Genomic DNA, 8,805 nt, shown 5'->3' with positions numbered 1-8,805 from the left:
TTTTTTTTCTCCTCCTCTTTCGGGTGGGGGATGAATTGCCGGAAAGCCAGCTGATAGCTTATAAGAGTTGCTTTGCTGATCACAGAATTTGAGTATCTTTTTGCATCTCAATCCAGCTTTATTGGTGAATATATCTTGTAACTGTCATTTATCACAAATTGATTGTTTAGCATCACTTATTTTTTCTTCCTGTCTCTTTCTCTCTTTGATGCCCACCACCCCTCCCAATGCAATAATGCGATAAGCACGGTGAATGTTTGCTGTTACATGAGCATTGCTGCAAGCACTCTGCAGCTTCCTGTGATGTTTGATAGCGTTGCACAGCCATCTGAACCAAAGTTATCTTAACTAGCTCTGTGATAGACACTACAGCCCTCCAGGATACCTGTAGTGAGGAGTGTGTGTGTGTGTGTGTGTGTGTGTGTGTGTGTGTGTCAGCCAGGCAGGTAGCATGACTGTATAATTGTGCCGTGACACTCTGAACCCCTGGCTGATACATAAGCATGTTAATTTTCTGATAGCGGGAGCGCCGGGCAGTCGGAATGCGAGTTATGATGGGTGTAATTTGTGTCTCCTGCAGCACTGTGAAAAGACCAGGGTCATGCTGGATAAATACAAATGGAAATTGATGTGGGGCACATTTCTGCTTGACCAGCCTGTCTGGGGAGCCTGAGAGAGAGGCAGGAGGACATCTTGGTGTGGCTGTCACGTACCCCTTTTACACACCCTCTGATATCTGAAGAAAAATATTAAATGGGAAAAAGAGCCAATGAAAGTGTATCAGAAGAATCTGTGGCATCCGATGGCATTTACTTAGCTGTGTTTAAAGGGATATTTCACCCAAAAATAAAAAATTATGTCATCATTTACTCATCCTCATGTTGTCCCGAACCTGTATGTTTTTTTCTCTTTATTTTATTTTTTTATTTGCTTTTTGTTTTGTTTTGTTCTGTTTTTTCTTTCTTTTTTGTTCTGTGTATTTCCTGTTTTTTGTTTTGTTTTTTTGTTTTGTTTTGTTACCCAAAATAAAATATTTTGAAATGTCTCACGGTTTTGTTTTTATTTTGTTTAGTTTTTTTTCTATACAATGAAAGTCAGGGGGATAATAAAAGTCATACAGTTTTGCAACAACATGAGTAAATAATGACAGATTTGTATTTTTATTTTTGAATGAACTATCCCTTTAAGTTTTATGTGTTAATCATTTACAATTTTTTTCCCTGATATTTGGCTTAATTGGTTAACTTAGCTTTTTTTAAAAACACTTTAAAATGTAGAAATTGCATGGACATTTGTTGCCTTTGTTGACTTTTTTCTACATTTGTTATGTTCTAATAGAGCTTTATGTTGTGTAAGTTAGATATACCATATGTTAGCTCTAAGAACAAAACAAAAATTACGGAAGAAAAATGTGACCTTTGTGATGCACAAGTTTTGAAAGGCAAAACACATATTGCAAATATTAGATGTTTTTCTTCCTGCTTTTTTTTCTTCTCTGTGTTGCCGTTATGGCTTCGTCTCGTTCTAGTTAGTCAGAGAAGGCCAGAAATGAACAGCTGCTGATTTGTGTGAGGTCACATGAGTGACATCTTCATTTTGAGGAGAAACATCAGTGAATAGAAGCCTGTGTGTTTTGCGAGTGTGTGCGTGTGAATACATAGATGAAGATATGCGAGTCTGTGTGCATTGCCCTTAATCATAGGTGTGTGTGTGTGTTCTTTAAAAAGGCCCGGAGAGGACTGTCCCGCCTGAAACACTGTCACAGTTCGCCTGACTGGCAGTTCAAGAGCTCTTCATTAGAATCCCGCTGGGTCTACGGCAAAGAAAAACAATGTGGTTGGCCCAGGACCTGTAACCTTCCCATTTAATCACTGCTTCAAACTGCATTGTTTCTCCCCACCGTGGGAGCTGGTTTCCAAGGCTCTGCTGAGACTCCTAGGCAAACAACCTCCTATCTGACCGGGCTAACACGTCTCTCTCTGTGTCACACTGGCACACAAGGAGCTTTAGGTCTCTTTACAGCTCGATTAGCACACATTTTATTAGCAACACATGCCGTAACGCATATACCATCGCATGTTATTGCTTGTTTAAGGAAATATCAGACGCTGAATTAATGTGCTGTGTTTTTACACAAACAGATGCTTTTGACAAACAAACGGGGCTTGCTAGAAGAGGCGAACAGCACATATATTATTTTTTGTTATTTGTGTCTGTAGATTTGTACAGCATTTTTCCTGTGTTTTCTATTAAACTAAACGTTTATGTTTTATGCATCATGTTTTCACAAATATATCACTGATGTGAAACATTTTTTATACCATTAATTAAAGTACTTTATGTAAATCAGATACTAAATCAATTGCTTCATTTTTTGCAGAATACATAATTGTGCTTTTATTTATTTATTGATAATTTTTATTCCTTTAAACTTCTGTAGATGACTTTTAGCTTTAATACCAAAAGTCTATTCTCCTTGATTTAAAAAAGATACCATCACTTAGATCTGTTTGCAAATTCTTTTCCAATAAATGTTGCATTAATCAGAAATTAACATGCCAATGCACTTTGGCTGCTTTGAGAAATGTAAGACAAAAGAGAGAGAGAGAGAGAGAGAGGGAGACACAGAGACAGGAAGAATGACAGTGAGAAGCCCCCACATGATCACAAAGATAACATCTACAGGACATCTTCTAAAAACGGAAAGCTTTTTTTCCCCGAGACATTGCGACTCATATCATTCACTTTGTCTCTGTCAAGTATATAAAGAGAAAATACAGTACCGTTTTAATCAAACACTAAGACCTGAACAAAAGGCAAATGAATCCTGCAGTCGGCGTTCCAGAGCTGCTCCGGTGACCTCTTCCCTCAGCAGCCGTGCTGCATACTGCAAATGAGGCAGGCACCAAGGGATTCCAGCTCACCTCACCTCTGACTGGCATTGTGGGCTTTTTTTTTTTGCACTATTATTAAAAAAAAAATAACACATCTCAGTTATTTACCTCAATAACACTGGGGACAATTATAAATGGATATCAAGCTATGGCATGTTTCCTGCATTGATCCCCAACCCCTCGTCCTCTTTTTAATGCATTTCATTCCCAAAACACTGGATTTCTAATTTTATCTTATGCATTTAATTTTGATGAGAATGCAAAAATAATAATAATAATAATAATAATAATAATAGCATATCATAATTGATTTTGTATTTCAGAACAAAATATAAAATCCAAGGTATGTTTCATGCGATGAATTGTGAATGTAAATTCCTACATTTTCCAGTTGTAATTTAGAAATTAATTTCATAATATTTAAGACGCTGTATGTGCTTAAGAATTAATTCAGCTCTTTGTGTTTTATTTGAAGCCTCATAATTGGATGTAATCAGGATCAAACTGCCACACTCCTGTAAGGAAACTTATCTCTGAAATGCCTTGGGAAAAAAAGAACCATCATCCACATTTTCTTTCTTTACTCAGTGGTGGCTGTAATCTGTAAACTTCTGTTGATAGTATGCTGCCTTATACATGAAATCAGTGGAAAAAATGAAAGTATCTTCATATTAGTTGTAGAGAACCTTCATAATGACCATATATTATAATTGACACGCATGTCAGGGGGTCTAGTGAGCAGCTTTTCCGTTTTATGAGTTCAGTTGTGGTCTTTTGTGGGTCAACTCAAATATTGCTGCCTTACAATCACAACAACCACCACCACATGCTTGATGGGTCATTGATGTGTATGTATACTTACTGATAAAATGTAATTAATTAAATTATACATTTTATGATAAAATTATTACATAAAATCTAATCTCACATTTTGTTTAAATTTATATTAAATGGATATTAAAAATAAACTCATGTATAGACTTATATTTTCATAAATACAATAACTAGTGTAAAAAATAAAATATCAATTTATTAAAATAAAAATTATTATAAAATAAAAATTATTGTTAAAAATAACATTATAAAATCATTATGACATCAAACATTTGACATTTAAGTTGTACAATTATCTGCTACTGTATTGCTTGTTTAGACGACATTATTTAGCATGATGGACGTACAGAAAGAGAACTGTAAAAGTGATTGGATAAATGATGACCGGACAAATAAAGGGATGAATGAATAAATGAAAAATGGAATGAAGGAATGAATTGCTGGGAATCTTCACATTATGTGTTTTTTGATGTCCTATGATAATATAATTATACTATCCACACATCTGAGAGGAGAGGTTGATTTGTCTTGCTGTGAGCTAACACACTTAATTGCAGTATGCAAATGAGAGCAATTACAAAGCTTTTAGGTAAAGAGATGACAGCTGAGGTTGAAAGAGGAAGAGGCCTCACCCAAACAGTTGTCATGGTAACAATATGGAGTAACCTTACAGTCAAATAATTATACATGGGGGAGGCAAGCCGATAAAACCTAAGGATAGTTGAGGTTTGGTAATGCACATGCATAAAGACATCTGCCACATAGAAGCTCTTTATGTAATTTTTTTTTTTTACAATAATAAAATGTGCTGTAATTTGTACGCTTCTGTTAATGACTGAACTTTTTTGTACTTTCTTTTCATTGACTTACAGTAGTAACATGTCATAAAACCATTAAGGCACAAATAACATATGTCCAGCAATACATTATTTGAGAATGGAGTAAACCATTTATATAATTACTGTTAAGGGTTTTGGACGTGGTAACTTATATCACCAGCTACTTTTTTTTTTCATTCTACCACTGATAAAAAAAGAAAAAAAAGAAAGAGTAGTTATTCTGTTTGCACTGTGAACAAATTGTCATCATTGTCATTGCATTAACATCTTATCATCGATCCATCAAGAACGCTGCAGTTTATGTGACAATAAATCAATTCTCGCACAGCACAAATGACCAATCCACTCTCAAAAAAGTAGAACGAGAGCATGATTGTGAGTCAAGTGCACTGTTTGAAATCATTTTCGGCTAAAAAATTAAAATAAATTTAAAAAATTCTTGCCTGGAACTGGCACAAGGGTTGCGTTTTCTTTTCTCCTCTCTTTGTTTACCACAAAATGAAGGGCTACGACATAGTGCTGAATGCCGCTAGCATACCTAATAAAAATTGTAGTCACAAATTGATATTTTCTATGGCAATTTATTTTACAATTACTCTTGCGGAGGCTTTCATGAATTAAATATGAGTTCTGTCTGGGAATTAGATGTTATAAAGGTAAATTACAAGAGGCAGGCTGTAATTGAGGTGGCTGCAACATGGGCCTACTGAACTAATCCCTGGCTGGGTCATGTGATAGTCTGTCCTCCAATGGCAGGAGGCTTTTTTGCCACAAAGCCTGAGCAGCTGAGAAAATTGATTTCTCATCTGAGCGCTATTTGATAGCTTTTGAAATCAGAAATTGAAATTAACTAACCTACGCCCCGTCATTACAAAAGAGCAAATTAAAATTGCAACAGTGTTTCCTATTGGCAGTGTATGCCTGCCAAGGTAAATTTCTAAATAGATTTTAAGATGCTCCGCTTGCACGCCTGGCTTACTCCCTCACACACACACACACACACAAAATCACTTTATCTTTACACGCAAACAAAACGCGGCACACACACACCTGCGCTACGCTGAAAGGATCTTTTCATTGAAAACTGCAGATCACTGGCAGATTATACTTGATATTGTAATGCTACGCCGCAACAGAAATCCCAGAATTAACATGACACTGACATTAATTCAGTGGTGAGTGAAATATGTATGACGTCTTTGATCTCTAAATAAAAACAGACTTGAAGAATGGCTCCAGCGACTTTTCACTAGCTTTTACGCACATGTATTCAACTTTATTTTCACCGGGAGGGGCTTCATTTCAGTACGTACACATTTATAGTCAAGAGGTTGTTTTTTAATACATTAATTTGACTAACTAATAATTTAGTTTGCAGAATAAATATTCAACCATGCTAGCGGTCTTTGAAGCAGTGAGCACCAGTTACTCTTCCTTCCCAAACAAAGACATCTAGCACTTCACCCAAATACACTGCTTTTTAAAATCATAAACAGCTCTTTTTCTCGTTCAAGCAGGTGCTTGACCTTCTCAATCCATTGTCTCGCGCAATCTGAGGAGCGAAACTTCGGCGAGGTGGCGGAAGAGTTGTCAGCGCAGAGGGGGAGAAAGTAAAAAGTGGATGTTTGTTTGACAAAAGACATGGAGGAACAGATGTTAACGCAGGTGGACACACAGATCAATAAGCGGTGCTGAGCGGAGAGCTAGTTACCTGAGCTCGAGCTACTTATAGCAGATGTTAAACAGACTGATGCCTGAGTAGGCAGATCAATGGACAGCAAGCAGATGGAGGAGAACGGGCCTGTGAGCAAAAAGGTAGGGAGAGGGAGTGCAGTGAGAAGCGCTCCGTACGCGAGTCCTCCGTGACAGGCAGATGGGCTCACATCCACAAAGAAAAGTTTACTCTCACCACCGCAAGTAAACAATGGGCTGCCGCAGAGGAAACTTTCCGCCATCTGTGGCTAAGCTATGTTAAATGCCCAAATCTCTGTGTACCGTCGCAATTTGTCTGTAATCGTTGTTAAATTACATTAAGCCCAGTGCTGTCACTGTTAGACATTGTAGAAAAATGTTCTGCCCCAACTGATTACTTTTCCTGTCAGTCACGCTAAAGAGGAAGCGCTTTATTAGGCCGGAGGAAGTGCAACTCAGCCCCCTGTCCAGGCTTTGCTAACTTTGCTCATTAACTGTGCTAACAGGTTTGAGTCAGGTTGTGAGGGAACGTTCCGTCCCTCTTGAGTCCTATTAGTGTCTTAAAGCCAGCGTCTGAGACAGGCAGCGGACATGAATATGACTTTGCACTTCATCGCGTTATCGCCACCATCTCTTGACCATTAGCTACCTGAGTGAACTGGATGTTTTGCTCAGCAATTATATCACATTGCTGAAGTGAGAAAATCCCACTTACTGCTTTCTTGTGCCTGCAAGTATGGGTGCGAGGCAGAATTTGCGAGAGGTTGCGTGGGCGAGTAATTTTATTCTTTCACACCCTTCAAAGCAGTGGTATTCTATTACATTAACAAGTGGAGAGCAATCATTGGCTGAAAAGAGCGCTTTTTTTGAGTGCGTGTGTGTGTGGTGACATTTCTCTTTGGAGATGAATTTCAATATGGATTTTTTTGTTCCTTTTTTTCCCCGCTAATTAGTTCAAAATTTGCAGTATTTGACAGCGGTTATCTACTGAAGATCAACATCTTTCACTGTGTGTTTTTAATATTTGTTATTGTCTGGGCAAAGCACAAATGCCACACAACGAGTGCAAGAAAAGAACAAGGACACAAAATACCTGACAACTCATCCCAGTGGCCTAGCTGTCCGAGAAGCGACTTGAACTGGGCGATAACCCGATAGACGTTATCTTGTCTTCTCCAGGTCTCTGGGAAGCCTGTGCAACACTCTTCGGTGGTTAGGCATTTCTGCAAACCCCCCAGAGCCCTAACCTTCCCGTCTCTCTCCCCTCAGCCCCCACTGCTCAGACACTGAGGTGGAAGATCTGACAGTAGCCTGTTGCTTATTTATGGTCCTGCATGTTTTATGTCTGTGCGAGATATGACGGCCGTGACACGGTGCTGATTTCAATCAGCCTGCCACTCGGCAGACGGAGTGACAGCAGGCAAAATTGAGAAGTACGAGAGATGGGAGAGAGCGAGAGAGAAATAATCTTCAGAATCGTCATTGTCTTGGTTTGGGCTTTGGCCTTGTCTCCATGCTTGGATTTCTCCAGCCTCTTTTAATGAAAATGTTTCATTCACATCTCAAATGAAGGTGCCTGCTGCCTCTACAGCCGATGAATTCAATAGAGAGGAATAAAAAGCGGAGAGAGGAGCGAATGGGGGGAGATAGAGTACGAGAGAAATGCGCTTTTGTCAGAGTGAGGAGGCTAGAGGAGAAGGTGACCCCTGAGCCAAAGGTGCTGACATTGCATCAATCCCTTTAGGGTAGAGGCCTGCTAGACCAAGCCTCGCTGAAGATTACCTCCAAACATCTGAGGGATGAAGGCTCTATCTATTACGTGCATTCCATACACACACATTCTAGACCCTGAACTGATCTTTAAATTAAGTCTGAGATTGTTGCGTACAACGAGGGGCCCTGACGCAGGCGGGTCTGTTTCAAAGGCTTTAAGGGACAGCTCTGTGTATTCCTGAGATGAAATTAAGAAGCATCTCCTCCCTCCTATTCTCATTATGATAGTAAGTAAATTTATGCCATCCGTAATCACAATGAAGCTCTCTCTTGTCATATGGAGGCTCATACACACTTATCCTGATAAGATTCTCCCACGCGGCTTATACGCAAACACACGGCATGCACTTAAATCTAAAGTTTGTACTTAGAACTTTTAATGCAGGTAAAAAGACCTGGATTTTGTGGTTTGTGTCATTTTAATGATTTTGAACATTGTTTTTCTCAATAAATTAATATTTTGATTTGTAATTCAGTTTATAAAGGAAACTTTCAATCAAGGAAACTTTAAAAATGACTTAAATAGATTTTCATCTATCATCATAGATTTTATATATATATATATATAGTGTGTTTTTTGAAAAATCCTATGTAATGATCCTATTCAATATAATGAACATTTATATATATATATATATATATATATATATATACATATGTAGATATGCAAAAAGTGAACAAATATTATATTATATTATATTATATTATATTATATTATATTATATTATATTATATTATATTATATTATATTATATTATATTATATTATATTAT

This window comes from Sinocyclocheilus rhinocerous, unplaced genomic scaffold, assembly GCF_001515625.1.
Source record: "Sinocyclocheilus rhinocerous isolate Xijiao unplaced genomic scaffold, SAMN03320098_v1.1 scaffold659, whole genome shotgun sequence".
NCBI lineage: Eukaryota > Metazoa > Chordata > Actinopteri > Cypriniformes > Cyprinidae > Sinocyclocheilus > Sinocyclocheilus rhinocerous.
The sequence above is the reverse complement of the archived record's forward strand: the minus strand, read 5'-3'. Positions refer to the sequence as shown.